The following is a 17,407-nucleotide window of genomic DNA, read 5'->3' as shown; positions in this document are numbered from 1 at the left end:
GCTCATATCTGATACATCTCTTGAAAGCAAACTATCAAGGGATTGCCCTATTGTGGGGAAGTGTGGAAGAAAGAAATGGAGAATGAGTCCTAGGTTTGGGGCCCGAGCAATAGTAACATGTAAATGATGACATTTAATGAGATAGGGCAGTTAGGGCCAAGGAGAAGCAGCTTTGGAGGAAAAGAAACAAAACAATGTGTTTGTGATGTCCATTACAAATCCAAATGAAAACCCAAAGCATTTCAATACAGACATCTGAAGATCAAAGAGAAGTGAAACTCTGAGATATAAATCTGGAAGTTTTAGCAGGTTTTATTTATTACCATTAGATATTATAAACTGTTAAAAAAATCTGTTTTAAAATAGTTTTACTGGAAAATCCAAGAAAAGAGAAAACAAAAAATCAAGCATCACAACTATCCCAAAAAGAAGCAGTTTACTGGATGAAATAGATTAATTACCACTTCCCTTCCAACTAAATGATCTCTTCTGGTTAAACAGAGAAAAATGGATCAATCATTGACTTTCTTTCTTTCTTTCTTTCTTTCTTTCTTTCTTTCTTTCTTTCTTTCTTCTTCTTTCAACTATACCCTTTCCTCTGGCTCCCAACATACCCCATCAGCCTCCTTCCCTCCCTGGAAAAGAACAGAACACTTTCACTGGCTCAGAAGTGTGAATCACTGTGACAAAGGTGGATAGATATAATCAGTGCAGAGAAGAAACAGTGTTTGGATAATCTGTGAACCTTAAGATAATGCTTGCTCAAGAGAACTTTGTTCACTGACTGTATAGTCTTTGAAGATAGTATGAACTGAGTGAAATTTAATAACCCACTGACTCCTTAAAACTGGAAAGATGGAAGGTCTTGGTGTACTCTTGGTTGCATCTTTCTTTTCCTACTAAAGACAGTTCTTTCCCATAGACCCTACTTAGAGTTTTGCAAGAAAGTTGACAATACCCATGACCACCATTTGATGTGATTGCCACCTGTGGTTTATCTTGTTTGCCTGGGCAAGGTTTGGGAAAGAGGCTGGCCTAAAATTAAATTAATACGGAAATTAAATTGACTAGTAAGGCAGCCAGGAAGTGGATAGTGTTAATATTTTAATAGGGGTGATAACACTGGCCTCCAGAAAGAGTTCACTTATTGACCCCTCCGGCTTTTTTTTATTTGAAGTGGTGACAAAACATACCCTTCATTAATCAACTTAACTACTTGGTTTGTCATTCCAAGGCCACACTGACATAATGAATGAAGTCTGTCTTTTGGAGCCCTGCTATGACACTGTTAAATATAGAAAGGAATTTGGCAAATATACCCGTGGAGCATTCTCATATTAAAAAACTAACACCATCATTTTATTAGAGCCCAATATCAGCAAAAGAGCAGATCTCCAGGGCATTTTCTCTGTGTGTTAGGAGCCACCCTTGCCAATCAAAGTATTGGGGCCTATTTCATGAAACTGCTTTGTAGATGAAACTCTCTGTTAAAGTACTCCTTTGCCTTTAAGCTCATGAGTAGAACAAACCAGACACAGAAGAGTCTTTCCCTGTGTTAGCACAACATATCTCAGCATCTTTATTCATCTCTCCTTCTTTTTTCAGATGGTACCAGTGGTTAGAGTTGCTCTCAGAGCTCAAATTTACAAGGGGGACAAGTAGCAACTACTTGAAAATTTTCAATCCTATGAGTATTGAATGTCCAGAAAATATGCAGAAAAAAGCTAAGAATGAAGTTGTGGTCAAGAGCTATTTGTCAGGATAAATAAGGGCTTGGTCAAGCTATGAGAAGGCCCTAAAAGAGAAAGTGGTTAAAGGATCTTGAGATCTAGAAGCTTATAATCCTGTTCACTAAACATTATGGGATGAATGAATGAATGAAAATGTCCATTCAGGTGAAGAAGCTACCTCTGGAGGCATCACTTTTTATACCATAGGAGGGATGCTGGGCAAACTGCTCAGGTATCCTGGCCAGAAAACAAACTGCTGTCAGATAAAGTTTCATGGATTGGCAATCAGTAGAGGATGACTCCTGAACTAAGGTCCAGTGTGGATTATAAGGTGGAGACAGAAGAAAATATGACAGGGATCCTGTTACCAGAACATGGGTCCAAAATGGAGGCTTCTATCACAACTACTGTATCTCTTCTTTGGCCAGGACTAAGAGCACAGGCTTTGGATTCAGGAAAAAAAGTTTCAGCTTCCCCATCTGTCCGCTAACAATAGTCTGGTGATAGTAACATAGCCTCTTTGTATGTAAAACATGTAATGTGCTTAAGACCGTGCCAGACTTACTCTAAGTTGTAGTTGTTGTTGTTGTTGCTGCTGCTGTTATTTCAAGAATTATAGAAGGCTTACCACATGCCAGACACATCATCTCATTTGGCCCACCCAACACACCTTGAGGTAGTACTATTGTTACCACACACTTATACAGGAGAAAAGGGAGACCCCAAGAGATTATGTAACTTGTCCAAGGTTACACAATTCGTACAGGAGGAACTGGTATTTCAAACTAGTTTGTCTGACACTAGAACCTTTGCTCTTATAATATACTGACCCTTGAAAATATGAAACCATAATTGAGTCTTGAATCTACTTTGGACCCCTCCCAGATGATTCCTCAGAGGATGGTGTACATCACATATGGGGTTTATAGATAACCCCATGCTAACACTGACTTTGCTGCAATTACTAAAGGTCTCTCTAAATTAGCTCTACTCTAATCTGTTCCAAGTGGCATGTGAACATCTGGTTCTCTCTCAAGAGAACTCAAAACATATATTCCCACATAAGATTAGTGAGAAAAGCATTCAGCTATGCATGAGGATTCTTCTCTAACGACATCGGGCTTGAACCGAGGTCTGTTGGTCTCTAGGTCATCAAGGACGTGTATGATACTGTGTTCCCTACCCCCAGAGAGCCCAACTAAAGACCCTAGGATGAAACTAAAACCAGATTCAGAAACATTAAAACAAGGTTTGAGATGAACACCTGGGCCTGTGCTCACAGACGGCTTGGTTACACTAGGCTCTAAAGCTACCCATCCAAAGGGAGAGGACCATAGATTTAAAAAAAAAAAGAGGAGATTCAAGATCTGTGATTCTGTGATTCCCCCAAATTCTTATTTCTGCAGCATTATGAACCTCAAGGCTTGTGAGGGTTTGGAAACTCAGTCAGAAGAACACCAGAAGTGTTGAGGGTCTTAGTTAAATCCAAAACTCTAAGTTCTTTCAGGAGACTGGTTAGGCTGAGGTTCAACAGCTCTACAACTCTAAGAAGACAAGTATTTACCTCCAGGATCTAGTGAAGATATTTGATCCAAGCTAAAGAGCAACTTTATTCCTCTGTAGTTTCTTAAAGGCTTATTGCAGCTCAACATGGGAGTCTCAACAACTGTAATCTCCAGCAAGCACTGACTGTAGTCCACTGCCTCATGTCGCCACCTTCCCTAGAGGCTCCAAGGCTCCAATCACCTTGGCTCTTTTAGAGTTGGAAGCCCCAGCCTCTGCCATACACAGAGGAGACAACACTTGCTGACATCCTTGGGGCCTATCTAAAATTTACCACCAAGCTCCCTAAGCACCATCCTGTCTCTGCTGGGGAAATTGGACTGTGGTCCACAGCAATGGACTCAGACTATGGGGCAGCACAACCTTCAGAGTCTTCCCAGAATACTGGGGATTCAAAAATGAAGAATTGCTGAAGTTCCCAACAGCACTACTGAAGCGTCTCAGCCATGCTCAGTAACAGAGGAAGAAAATTCCTGGTCTTGAGGGCTTCTATTCAAACTAATACATTCAGTATTGTATTGAATGAGTTTTCTCAATCAGTGGTATTGAGAGGTTGAGAAAGCAAGTGGCATGGGAGGTCCATAGAGCAGATGGCAGTGTCTAGTTGTAATGGAGCAAAGTTTAGAACAGAATTTGGGCCCCAGAAAGAGGACACAGAAACAAGGTATTTTCTTCCTCCTTCACAGAACAGCTTTCTCCCTTTACAGGGAAGCGACTGTCGGCAAGCATCATAAGTACCGTTTAGTCAGGACCCAGGCCATAATGTAGTCTAATCTGGAACTGGGTGGATGGCAGGATACGCAAGATGAGAAGGCAATCTCTAGTAGTAATATGGGAGTCCAGGGGCACAGTTTGGAGCAGCCACACTAAGCTTTAAGTGTCTTTAAAGCCTTGGTCCTATCTTAAACTTTCAATAGAATATGCTTATATACATGTACTTTAATAGAATATCTTTTGTATTAAAAATAATAATGAAATGAGAATTTTTAATATCTATATTCTGGAATAAAATAAACTTTCAGGGAAGATGATTCCCGTTTTCCTCTTGCAATTCCCCACACTCATGGGCACACTGTTTCGTATATGTAGGTGAATTCAGGCCTCTATTTGAGAGTCAGACATATAGTGAAGGCCCAGGCAAACTGGTAGGCAGTCCCCAGAAAACTTCATGGAGGATATCAATGGTTGTGCAGAACCAGGCAGAGCAAGGCATTTGGTAGCTGCGTGAGGATCAAGTTTGGAGAGGAGGACTTCAGTTCTTGGAAGTTCTGACAAGAGGAAGTCAGGACCTTAAAATTCTGATGACTGAAAGTACCAAGTTAAGAATAGGAGGTATCAAGGCAAGGACAACCACTAGAATCAGGGAGCCAAACTGGATGGTTATTACATTGATAGCCTTCAATAAATCATACTTCCTGGTATTCACATCCTTGTGTCATATCTTCCCTTGAATCTGAGCTGCCCTGAGGCCTGACAAAAGTAATGCCGTGTTAGATCTAGGACTAAGCCTTCAAAAGGTCCACAATTCTGCTATTGCACTCTGGGGGAAACTAGTCAAAATGTAAGAAACCTGACCACTGTGGACCACCTCACTGTGAGGAAGCCCAAACTGGCCACATGGAGAGGAACCCAGGAATCCTTCCAACAGAGGTGCCCGTGGCTGGCTGCCCCACTTGAGTATCAATCTGCCAGCTGTGTGAGTGAACCATCTTGGAAGATAACACCACATGAGGCAGAATCATGCTGCCCCTGCCAAGTCATAGACAAAATGAAGACTCATAAGCAGGTTTTCCAGTTCTGCATGTAGGCATCTTAGAAGTTGCCACTCTGTCCTAAGAACAAGTAAAAAGCTGAACAGACTAAAAAATCAACAACTCTTCTTGGATCCATAGGAAAGAGGAGGACACAAGGCAAACTGCCGTCTCCAAGGTTGGAGAGATCAATAGGAGAATACAGAGAATAACTATTGGAGCAGAGACTCCCAGGCAGATACCACCATGGGAACCAGCATCTGGATGGGAAAATCTGAATTGTAATTGAGGAATTGCTGGAGACTAAGTACAGACAACTCTGAGTTACAGGCTGCAGGGGGATCCAGTCTTAGGAGGCTCCCCACAATATTGTGAGATTTAGCTCTAAGTGCTCAACCAGATTCCCATAGTAAATATAGGAGAAAAATCTCGTGTATCCAGTAGGGAGAGAGGAAAAGGAACCATTTTTAAATAGCCAGAGCACTCTGTTCTTAACAAGACCTGCCCTCGGGAGAAACTAGTTAACCTGCTAAGGTATTATTAGAGCCCAACTGACTTTAAGGAAGGGAAATAACCCAAATTCAGCTTTTCTAGTTTTTCATATGAGAGAAGGGAAGTACCCAATTCCAGCGCACTCTAGCATACTTGCCCTAAAAGGGGACCAAAAACAACAACAACAACAAAATCTGAGAAACACTTTTGAAGTTCATAGTCCAGAGATACAGACTCACTGAAAGATTGGACCCAAACACAGAATCATAGGATCATTAGAATGCTTCCTCCTGACCTTATACTTCACCACCACATTACTAAAGTCCTATTTACAGCAGTTTCTTTTACCCAGTATATCATGCCCAGCTATTTAAAAAAATAATAATACAAAGCACACCAGAAGGGAAAAAAAAAACATTTTGAAGAGACAGAGTCATCATCAGAAACAGGGATGTTAGAATTATTAGACATGGAATTTAAAACAATGATGAGTAAGATGTGAAGGGCTCTAATGGATAAAGTGGACAGCATGCAAACCAGATGGGCAATGTAAGCAGAGAGATGGAAATCCTAAGAAAGAACCAAAAGAAATGCTGAGATTTAAACAAACAAAACAAAAACAAAAACAAAAAAAAACAAGAAAAACCTACTGTCAGCAAAACAAAGAATTATTTTGATGATGGGCTTATTAGTAGACTGGACACAATTGAGGAAAGAATCTCTGAGCCTGAGGATACATTAATAAAATCCTCAAAAGCCAAAAAGCAAAGAGAGTAAAAGACTGAAGAATCTTAAGGAAATAAATGATCGTTGTTTCAACTGAGTTTCAGGGAGAATGGGTAACTGAAGCACGCTGTGAAGACAGCCTCACCGAGCTACCTGGAAAATAGAGTCCAAGTGGGAGAGAGGACATCTCGATGCTTCCCGGGCTACTAATCTCAGGCTCCAAAACTTCTGCCTGAGAAGTTCCAGGGCAGGGACCTCGAAAGGGCTCTGCTGCTCTCACTCATTTCCAAACGAGAACAGCCCAAATTTCGACAGATACCATTGTGGTAAACATGGAAGTTCAACAAGCAAATTACTGTAACTGGCAAGTGATACAAATCTCTAGCCTCGTCCACTGCCACGGGGTTCGGAGCTCACTCTTACCACCACATTCTCCACACCACACGTCCACCTGCGCCGCAGTGGTCTCGAGCTGTCTCTGTCTGCAGTGCCCAACACACCAGTACACACATGCAGGTGCTGCATGGCCCACGGAGGACAGTGGTAGCAGAGACCATGACTTCTGGTTGGTTGGGGTCAGTCAACACCAGCTATGAAGCAACGATGGTAAAGGAAGTATTATTTAAAAATTCCAGCTAGGGAGACCTGGGTGGCTCAGTGGCTGAGCGTCTGCTTTGGGCTCAGGGTGTGATCCCATCTGCTCTCAGCGGTTTGAGTCCCACATGGGGCTCCCCACAGGGAGCCTGCTTCTCCCTCTGCCTGTGTCTCTGCCTCTCTCTGTGTCTCTCGTGAATAAATAAATAAAATCTTTAAAAAAATAAAAATTCCAACTAGGCATACAACTGGTAAAGCTATGTGGGACAAGACATGAGGATTTCCTTTTCTTCTCACTATGCAAGAGCTGTGAACAACTGCAAAAGAGAGAGCAATCATCAACAGTCCATATTATAGGATGCAAAGTTTTGGAGGAAATATGCAAGATCTGTTCATCCCCCTGCATCCAAGCAGAACCAACCCCACTCCCCAACCTTTCTATACAAACCACTTCGAGAAAAGCACTAGGCATTATCCAGGAGGTAGCATCCATCCAGCTGAACCTGCTGTAACTGCTAAAACCAACAGGAGCCTTAGCCACAGGATGCCACTTCCATTGCCATGGAAATAGACAGGCTTTGGGCAAATTCAAAGTACATGCTTAAAAATAATTTTGCAGCCTCCTTTGAACCAAGATATATCGTCAGCTGATATACATTTTAGAGCCCCCGTTGACATGTGCCTGGAGAAGGGGCGGATTAATAATAGCTTACATTTCTTTAGTGCTTTTCATCCCAAAGGATCCCAAACAAGAGAAATAAGCTGAATCTTTTCGTCTTGTTTAAAGGAAAAACCCTAGTGAATTTCAAAGCAATCCTAAATACTAGAACTAATTACAAAGAAACTCACTTTTTAAAAGTGTCAGGACATAATTATTATTTTCTAAAACTTGAATAGTATCCACATTGCTCCTGAGAGCTTACAAAGAAATACCACCATCACCGTCTCAGAAGGCTATCATCTCTTTCCAACAAAGACAACAGTTGCAGTGCCAGGAGATTTAGAGACATTATGGGTTGAAGAGATAAAAATAATAATAATAATTAACAATGGCACAGGAAGCTCCATCTGGAGCATCTGATAACACAGTAGGAGATGGATACAGATGGGAAAAGGTGGGTGGCACAGGGTAGAGCTTGTCCCAATCTCATGGGCATGGGACCCCAGACATACTCGATTAGGGGGAGTGGGGCTTGGTTCTTTCTACTCCTTGTAGATTCCAATAGAACTACTCAGGCCAGAGCCAGCGTGTTTTACCGGTGTCCGGGAAATCTGGGCTCTAGATCACAGTATTATTCTATCTGGGGTCATGACAAAGTCGATAATACATTTACCAGTGCTTGATAATCCTGGATTAATATAGCTTTTCATTCTCTAAAGTACAGATTCTTTCTTAGCTTTAACCTGATCAATTTGCATATACTTCCACATAGTAATTCCAGGCACGATGCTGAGCGTTCTGCCCTGATTGACAGTTAATCAGAACCTTCAGATGTCGGCAGGTGTCGAGATGAAAAAACATCATAAACCCAGTTACAGCACTAACAATGGCTTTTTAATAATCCGTCTAAGTCATGCAGTTCCCAACTCTCTCACGCCTTTAGGATGAGTAGCTGCTCCATCCCGGAGGACTGCTGAGCAAGGAGGACCTCTGCTGTTAAAAAAGAAGCAACGTCTACAGAGGGACAGGTACAGTGCCCTTCTGGAAAGGAAAACACAGAGGAGCTTCCACTAGGATGCTCACAAGGAACTCAGAATTTTTTTCTTTTTTTATCAGTTTGTTTTCCGTCCACAGAGATGCCAAACTAGCGGGAGATGGACAGACACACCCCCACCCTCCCATCTGCCATTGTTAGTGAATATGGTCTTTTGATGAATAAGAAAAGTAAGCGGTGGAGAAGATAAAATTATCTCATTTGGAGAGAGAATATGCTAATCACATCGGGACTCTAAATGAAGCCATTCTTTCCCTTTAGTGTCATAGTTTGAGATTTTAGTGTATACGCCTCACTTAATATTCATCCTGAGGACGATGTTCTCAGCCAGGATAGATGTATAAAGGGAAGAACTTTCTCCCAGTGTGTCACTGGGAAGAAAAAGGCTGTCATTATGACTGCCTTCACACATAGCCCCCCCCAAAGAGGGTTTCATGAACTCCAAAGATATCTCCCCTTAACTTGATTTTTTTCCAAAAAAGGTACTGATTGTACAAATCTTCATAGGGTAACTATTATTTGCATAGGCTTGTGTTAGGTGCTGTAGGGATACAAAAGTATAAGAGGGAGCCTTTGCCTTTGAGAAGCTGTAAAGTATGATTTACATTGCATTAAAACAAATAATACAATAAAAGAGAAGCCTTACAGTGTGCTATCCCTTAGCGCTAACAACATATTAAAACAGTAAATATAAGGAGCACCTGGGAGGCTCAGTTGGTTATGCATCCGACTCTTGATTTTGGCTCAGGTCATGATCTCAGGGTTGTGAGACTGACCCTGTGTCAGACCTGCACTCAATGCAGAGACTGCTTGGGATTCTCACTCTTTCTCCCCTTCTGCCCCATAGTCTCTCTCTCTCTCTCTCAAATAAATACATAAATCTTTTATTTTTTAAAAGATTTTATTTATTTATTCATGAGAGACACAGAGAGAGAGAGGCAGAGACACAGGCAGAGGGAGAAGCAGGCTCCAAGCAGGAAGCCCGATGTGGGACTCGATCCCGGGTCTCCAGGATCAGGCCCTGGGCTGAAGGCGGCGCTAAACCGCTGAGCCACTGGGTCTCAGCCCCATGTAAAGATTTTTGAGCACACTCCCCAATATGTGTGTATGTATGTGCACATGTACATACATATGTATATCTATACACATATGTATAAGAAATCTATATTTTGTACTTTTATATATTTTAAACAATGAAATAATATTTTAATATTTTTATTCTTTGTTTTTTATGATATAAAATCCTTTATGTCATCTGTGAAAAAATATTTTTAAAGAGCAATATGATTTAATACCCTTTTTGTTAATCTTTGTTTTTTTTTTAAGACTTTATTTATTTATTCATGATATAGAGAGAGAGAGAGAGAGAGGCAGAGACACAGGCAGAGGGAGAAGCAGGCTCCATGCCGGGAGCCCGACGCGGAACTCGATCCCGGGACTCCAGGATGGTGCCCTGGGCCAAAGGCAGGTGCCGAACCACTGAGCCACCCAGGGATCCCCCCTTTTTGTTAATCTTTGAATAACACTTTATGACATAGCAATTCAAAATCTGGCTCTACACATTTTATTTTGATAATTGACTTTAGTGGCTGACATAGATGTCCAAAGATATCCAGTGGATTTTTTCTTTACTCTTAAATAAAGAAGGAATTGCAAAAGAATTTATCATTAAGCTCAGCAACATTCTATATTTTGTTAAGTGTCAAATGCTTTAAATACAATTAAAATATTAGTAGCCACTTGACTTCATTTTTTGAAGTTAGAGACCATGATGCTCACAAAGCTTAAGTGCAGGACTGTGCACCTGCATGAGCTTTTCCCCCACAATGTATATATCTAAAAAGGTTGCAGAGGTGAGGTAAAGGTAAGATATTTTGGCTGTAACTAAGACAATGTTCTTTTCCACACTGATTTTTCTATTATATGTCCTTTGTGCTAGAGGGAATATAGGTGGATGCAACCATTTTTGGGATCTGAATAAGGGGAAGTAGAATTGGGAATACATTTAGCTTGGGTTTAGTGGGATGTCTTTATGTGATTCTTAAGCTCTTCCATGTGTAGTTAGGTGGTCACTAGCCAACCCAGTAGAAGGTGCCTTCCAGGAATGTTCCTGCCCACTCTACTGACTCATATGTGGCTGTGATGTGACGTGCACAATCAGAGGTCATATAACAATATGAATCTCTTCTATGGCCAGTGTCACCCAGTGTCAAAAATATGTGGAAGTGAAGAGAAACAATGTGTGAAATTCTGGAACCAGAAGCTTATCTGTAAAAAATTCTTCCAGTCATCAGATATGTAACATTATAAGCAAACCATTGGGTTCTCATTAGAAATTCTTCTGTCACCATATTCATTTTTAAACAAATCATAGGTTTTTGTTTTCTCTTTATTGTATTCACATGAAACAGAATTTGTTATAATTCTTGTGTTTGTGAGGCACTGATTGTATAGCAATACTACAATCGGTATGTCTATGTGTGAAGTCACACAGTTTATGTCTGCCATCTATCAGAGTCTATTGCATGTATCTTGTCCTGATGAAATCTGGAAGGACCAGATAAAGTGGTTTTTATTGTTTTGCTATACAAAATAATAAACAATTATTTAGCAAAACAATTAAAGAACAGGTGTTCCTATAACTGAACTCCTACATATTTGTTTGTTTAATAGGCCAAAATATATAGCATAAGAATAATTTGATTATACAGTTATGTAGCTCACTGCAACATGAGGGCATTTTTTTAAAAAGCATTTGAATTTGCTCTGATCAGTTGGTATTATTGGTTCAGAGAGCATTTCAAGTTAGTCTTTCTTACGTGACAAAATATTAACCTCCCCAAAATCTTGCAGCCCAAACATTCACATGATAAAAGTTTCTCCAAATTTGACTACAGTCCTAAAAATCTGTGTAACACTATTAGTAGCAAATTATTGATAATAAAAACAAGTTTTGATCACTTATGCTAAAGTATGAGTACCCTTCTATTTTGTCTTTAGAAAATACTACAAAGTAATTGTCTTACAAAAGGGTATTCAAAGAAGATGTAGCTAAAAAGATAGTAAGACGCTATTATAGAGGCATGTCAGCAGTTCATCCATAAAAACGCTGTTATTTTTCCGGATTTTATGTTGTTTGTGGTATTTTCTGCTTTTTAAGCTGAGTAATTTGTTGTGATTTCTTCTCATTCTAAATAAATGTTCACTTTCACTCTTGACTTTGCATTTACCATTTTGTGTTTTTTTCCTTAAAGAATCCTCCAAAACTAACTGAAGTTCAAGCTCCACAAAATTGGAATATGTCCTTTTTAGGTGCACAGTTTACACATCTTGCTAATTTAATGGCTTTGTACTATCACTAACTAAAATCTCAAATACAATAAACGCTTAAAGTGAAATGTATTGTTAAATATAAGGATATGAATTTTTGTTTCAAATTGTCATTTCAGTAATTTTGAATCTTTTCGATCAACTTGTTGTCAGATCTTATTAGCTGCACTATTTTTACTACATAATATGGCTTACAAAGCCATATTAAGAATTGAAGTAATAGCTTGACTTTTTTTTTTTTTAAGATTTTATTTATTTATTCATGAGAGACACAGACAGAGAGAGAGAAACAGAGACACAGGCAGAGGGAGAAGCAGGCTCCATGCACGGAGCCTGACATAGGACTCGATTCCGGGTCTCTAGGATCAGGCCCTGGGCTGAAGGCGGCTCTAAACTGCTGAGCCACCCGGGCTGCCCCTTGACCTTTTTTTTGTTGTTCTCTTACACGTGCAGTTACCATTCTCTTCAATCTGCTTTCTTTCCTAAATCTTCTTAAGCCTCTTTCATATTCATGAAAGCATACAATCAATAAATCATAACTAGATGCCTCTAAATAGAAAAACATCAAAATATGCTGGAAGTTAACCCAAAAAATAAGGGAACAACTGCTATACTCTACTTTGAAACTTAATTACTTCAAGATATCTCAGGTATCGTGAGTGGTGAGTGGTATGATCATGTGACATACAGTCTGAAAGGCAGTTTTTGTATCAATCGGTATATGAGAAACTTATTTTCTTTTTTACCTAAAAATATATATATTTCTTTATGTAGTTAGCACCACCTTCAGCCCAGGGTAATCCTGGAGACCCAGGATCGAGTCCCGCATCTGGCTGCTTGCATGGAGCCTGCTTCTCCCTCTGCCTCTCTCTCTCTCTGTGTTTCTCATGAATAAATAAATAAAATCTTTTTTTTTTAAATGATATTTGAGAAGGGTAGAGACACTAAAGTGATACTTTTGGAAAATTAGTTTATTGATGCTATCCAAGATGGATTGAACAGTGGAATTTGAAGGTAGAAAGATGAGTTAGGAGGCCAATGCAATAACCCAAAACTGAAAGGTTGTAATGAAAATTAGTGTGGAAATGAGAATAAAAAATAAGAAACAAAATCAACTGACCTGATAAAAGACAATGAACAGAATTTACTATGTACTCACTTTCCAGACAGGTTTTAAAGTTGTAGGTAGGCTTAGGACATTTGATGAACTGGTATGTGTCCTATGGTTACATCATATATCAAATTACCAGACTGTCTGTATGTCCTCTGGGAAAGCAGGGGGTTAAAATGCCACAACCACACAAATAAACATGCTAGTGAAATTAAAGCAGTGCATACAACATATGGGACTCAGCTGCCTAATTAAAATCTTAGTGAGCCAACAACGGCCTAAAACCATAAGAGCTCAGTGACTGCCAAAAGAAAGCAGCAAATTACACAGTCAGAGTAGAAACATCTCAAATTTGTCCCAATTGACACTATCAACCAAAAATTGGCAAAATTTTAAATACCACTTCAAAACGGCTCAGTCAAAAATATCCAAAAGTTATATCAAATTTTAGACCTAAATAATGATTTGACACAAAACATCTGGAACAGTATATAAGACCATTTACCATGAGAAATAATACCATCTCACACTACTTCAAAATGTCTATATTATTAAATACATATTTTGCATTTATTTTATTCTTATTAATATTTTAGAGTATATACCCAGGGGTTAATTTAATAAATTTAATTTAAAAAATAATTAATTTAGTGCATACCCAGGGTTAAATATTAAATGAAATACCTCTAATAAAATCTTTGTCTTGCCCTACAACTACTCAGCCTCCCAATCCTTCTCTCTCTAATCATATTTAAATAATTTAATGACTATATAAAAATCTTTAGAAAAATATATTTTTGCCTTTAACATCTTTAGTCATGATATTTTTGCTTTACACTATGGGAAATGGAGATTTTTCTATTTTATACCACTTCCAACCTAGTTTCTCCCACTCTACACAATAGCCCCATATCCAGGGGTATGTTGGAGCCTACTTGTGCCAACTTGCAAAAGCTAATTGTTTTAGGAATTTTACAAGCCAATTAAGTGTTAAATATAGCCATTATTAAAAATTAAATTACATGAACTTATAACTAAATAAATTATATTAAAAGTAAAGATAATGAGGGGCGCCTGGGTGGCCCAGTTGGTTAAGCATCTGACTTGGTTTCAGCTCAGGTCCTGATCTCTTAGGTCATGAGATTGAGCCCGGAGTCAGCCTCTGTGCTTAGCAGGAGTCTGCTTGGATATTCTTTTCCTCTGCCTCTTCCCTAGCTCTCTCTCTTTTTTTCTCTCTCAAATAAATGAATAAATATTTTTTAAAAAGTAATGAACATCAAAATTTAAAGTTCCTAATTATGTTACTACATTTTACTATTATCTATGCTGTTGAAGTTACTTACATTTAATGTAACTGTATGGTAGAAATACTATACAATGCTATGCTACCACCTGTAGCTTCCCAACTCCGTGTTCAGTGGCACATTGATAGCTTGATATTGATGATGGTGGAAGCATTTCACTGTTGAAATCAGCAGATTACAAATCTGGGCTTTGATTTATTGGTTGGTTAATTGTCTAGACTTTAGACTCAGGAAAATAATGGAGACAAGCTTAATAATTTAGGTATAACTTAAAGTATATTACATATCTAGCCATTACATCGTGAACAGAACAAAAAATGAAGGAGTACTTTTCCGGTATTCATTTCAGCAAAGAAGTTGTTTGTGTCATTAGCAAATGAGTGCAGTTCTGACATATGTCTTCATTGTTTCATTTTTCTTACTTTTTTTTAAAGAGTTATTTTATTTATTTCAGAAACAGAGAGAGCACAAGCAGGAGGGGCAGAGGGAGAGTGAGAGGGAATCTCAAGCAGATTCCACACTCAGCACAGTCTGATGCAGGGTTTGATCTCACCGCCCTGAGATCATGACCTGAGCCAGACTCAAGAGTTGGATGCTTAGCGAGTGGACCACCCAGGTACCCCTCATTTTTCTTACTTGTTAAGATAAAAGAAAATTCAACATACATATCAGAAGTATATTTATTTGTCAGTCACAACCATAAGTTAGCTATGGTTCCAAGAATTCAGCAAAACTCAACAAAAGCACAATGTGAGAATCAATGACTTTATAGAACTTACTGTGAAGAGTCTTGTATATTTTGTTATTTGTAAATGGTGGGCTACATATATATCCTTTATACAAGTAAAAGTTATCATAAATTATGTATGTATGTAGATATATGTGTATTTTAGAGTAATTTGTTAAATGTTTACCAGCACACTATTGGTTGTATTTTAAATAAGTTTATAAATAATATTTGCATATAAATATTGTTCACTGAAGAAACAGACGTTTCTTTCTTGGATACATGTTTTTCCTGAAGTTTCAAATTGCCTTCTTTTTCCTTCTTGTAAAATCTTTATTGTAATTATTCTCCATTTTTATTTCTAAAAACTCCATCAGTAATATTACGCTGTGTCTTAGAGGTATGGGGAGAAATAACCTTCCGAGCCCTCTGGCATTTTACTGCAATTTGAATACATGCTAGGCCTCTGGCAAAAGAGTTACCCTGGGACGTGATGACTCCTTTAAATTTTATATCTTAAATCTTTAAGTTTCTTCTTTTGTTTTGCTAGAAAACTTCCTCAATAAATTTCTTAAAATAAATTTAAGAAATTCTCTCACAGTATGTGAGAGATAAATTTCTTGAATCCTTGGACATCTTAAAAATCTTTATTCTGTTAACAGTTTTATTGATAGTTGGTTAGGTATAGAATTCTAAGTTTGAAATAATTTTCTCTCAAATTTTAGAGTTATTCCTCTATTGCCTTCAAGCAATAGGTCGCCTTAAGAAATTCAGTGACACTTTGAGTACTTCCTCTTTGAAAGTAATCTAAATTTTCTTTTTGGAAATTTACCATATTTTCTCTTTTTCCCAAGCATATTGCAGTGCAATACCTATGTGCCTTAGTATGAGTCTTGCATTCATTTTGAAAAGCATTCAAAGTGCCCTTTTGACCTAGAAATCTGCTATACATCAGCTTTGATATTATATATTTGTTATATTCCTCCTTTCTGTTTAGTATTTCTTCCTAGAACAGCAATCAGTTGACTGCTCCTTTAAGCTGCTTCTCCCCCATTTTCTTTTACTTTTTGTTATACTGAGAGATTTTTGTCTAATTGATTTTTTTCAGCCATTACATCTTAATTTTTCAGGAGATCCTTCTTGTTCTCTTTTATCTTTTCATTTTATCCTGCTCTAGTTTTATGAAAGTAGCATCTTTCTTATGATACTTTCAGCGCCTTCGGGGTCATCTTACAAACCCCTAAGATTATGCGGGAGCCTGATGCAGGCAACTCCAAAGGTTATGCCTTTATTAATTTTGCTTCACTTGACGCTTCGGATGCAGCTATTGAGGCCCTGAACGCGCAGGGTCTCCGAGGCCGCCCCATCCCCGTGTCCTGTGCCTTCAAGGCGCGGCAGCTGCCGACTTCCAGCGGCCCAGGACCCCTCTCCCAGGCTGACCGCCCTCACCAGCTGTTTGCAGATGCGCCCCCTCCACCTTCCGCCCCCAATCCTGTCGTATCATCGTTGGGGTCTGGGCTCCCTCCACCAGGCATGCCTCCTCCTGGGTCCTTCCCACCCCCAGTGCCGCCTCCTGGAGCCCTTCCACCTGGGATACCCCCAGCCATGCCCCCGCCACCTATGCCTCCTGGGGCTGGAGGACACGGTCCACCATCAGCAGGAACCCCAGGGGCAGACGTCCTGGACATGGACACTCGCAGCCTCGCCCATTCCCAGAGTGGGACGCCCCATCTAGGGATGTCTCAGTTGCAGTCGGCCCACCACGGCCCTCCTGGCCTAGGACACCCACATGCTGGGCCCCCAGGCTCGGGGGGGGGGCAGCCACCACCCCGACCACCACCTGGAATGCCTCATCTGGCCCTCCTCTGATGCGCATGCCCGCTCCAGGGCCTCCTTTTGGATCTCCCATGGGTCACCCAGGTCCCATGCCTCCACATGGGATACTTGGACCTCCTCCACTAATGCCTCCTCGTGGATACACTGGGCCTCCATGACCCCCACCCTACGGCTGCCAGTGGGGGCCCCTGCCTCCACCCAGACCCACCCCCGGGGCCTCCAGTTCCCCCTCGTGGCCCACTCCGAGGCCCTCTTCCTCAGTAATTTCTAATTCTCTCACCTCCTGTTCCGTCTTATCGTCCTAATATCTTTTCAATTCCTTGGGCCAATCAGATTTGCTGTAGCTCCCTAGAGCTAAGGCACTAAACCTTCTCAGGTTTTTTTTTTTTTTTAGTGTAATTGTCACAGGAGGTTTTATTATTGTTTCTATGTTGGTCCTAAGTGTTTTGCAAATGCACAGAGAAAATAAAACTAAACTCCTTCTTTATAAATAAATAAATAAATAAATAAATAAATAAATAATAAATA

At 39.7% G+C, this 17,407-nt stretch overlaps 1 pseudogene; it reads left to right on the top strand.

Annotated features, from left to right (window-relative positions):
- LOC112652153 (splicing factor 3B subunit 4-like) overlaps positions 1-17,143 on the top strand; it is a 71,304-nt pseudogene extending 54,161 nt beyond the window's left edge.
- The last annotated feature ends 264 nt before the right edge of the window (positions 17,144-17,407 follow it).

The sequence above is a fragment of the Canis lupus genome, chromosome 13 (genome assembly GCF_003254725.2).
Source record: "Canis lupus dingo isolate Sandy chromosome 13, ASM325472v2, whole genome shotgun sequence".
Taxonomy (NCBI): Eukaryota; Metazoa; Chordata; class Mammalia; order Carnivora; family Canidae; genus Canis; species Canis lupus.
Note: the sequence above shows the minus strand (reverse complement) of the source record. Positions and strands in the feature narration are given on the sequence as shown.